The sequence below is a fragment of the Galendromus occidentalis genome, unplaced genomic scaffold, assembly GCF_000255335.2.
Source record: "Galendromus occidentalis unplaced genomic scaffold, Mocc_1.1 scf7180000076729, whole genome shotgun sequence".
NCBI classification, from domain to species: Eukaryota; Metazoa; Arthropoda; class Arachnida; order Mesostigmata; family Phytoseiidae; genus Galendromus; species Galendromus occidentalis.
In genome coordinates this window covers 245,236-245,862 of record NW_003804718.1, presented here as the reverse complement: position 1 = coordinate 245,862, position 627 = coordinate 245,236, and positions in this window count along the sequence as shown.

Genomic DNA, 627 nt, shown 5'->3' with positions numbered 1-627 from the left:
CATTTTTCCTGGAACTACTGGGTTCTACAAGAGTTCGTGAAGCGGTTGTGGATGAATCTGTGAATTTCTGAAACATTCCCGGATGAAAGCATCAACGATCTCGGGCTCTACAGGAAGGTCCGAGCCGAGTGACAATGGAACCCCATCGCAGTCGGTATTCGTCTTCTTATCTCGAGTGTGTCGAACAACTGAATAAATTATACATATGTTAGCCATCGATGACGTACTTCCTGGATACTCTTCACCAACGTCCCGACTATTGCAATGCTTCCGATCATTAAGAGCTCGCCGATGAGCGGACCGAATCGTAACTCCCCCTTGGACGGTCTGCCTCGAAGAGCGAGGATACGTAGAGAGACCCCGAGTGAGAGATCGGCATCGATTTCTGGATTAGCGGTTGTTTATTGCTCCCGAGGAATCCCGGGGGCAGGCGTAATCAAGGGGGCGCGAAGAAGTCGGTTAGATTAAGAGGCAGCAATCATCTTTTTATTTACAAATAAATTAAAATTATTGTCACGTTCGATATGTACAGCTACTTAATACACATGATGGTCGCTCTCAACCTCACGAACAAAGCTACATTTTGTAGGAGTAGGATCTGGGAGGGAAAATTCCTTTGGAGGATCT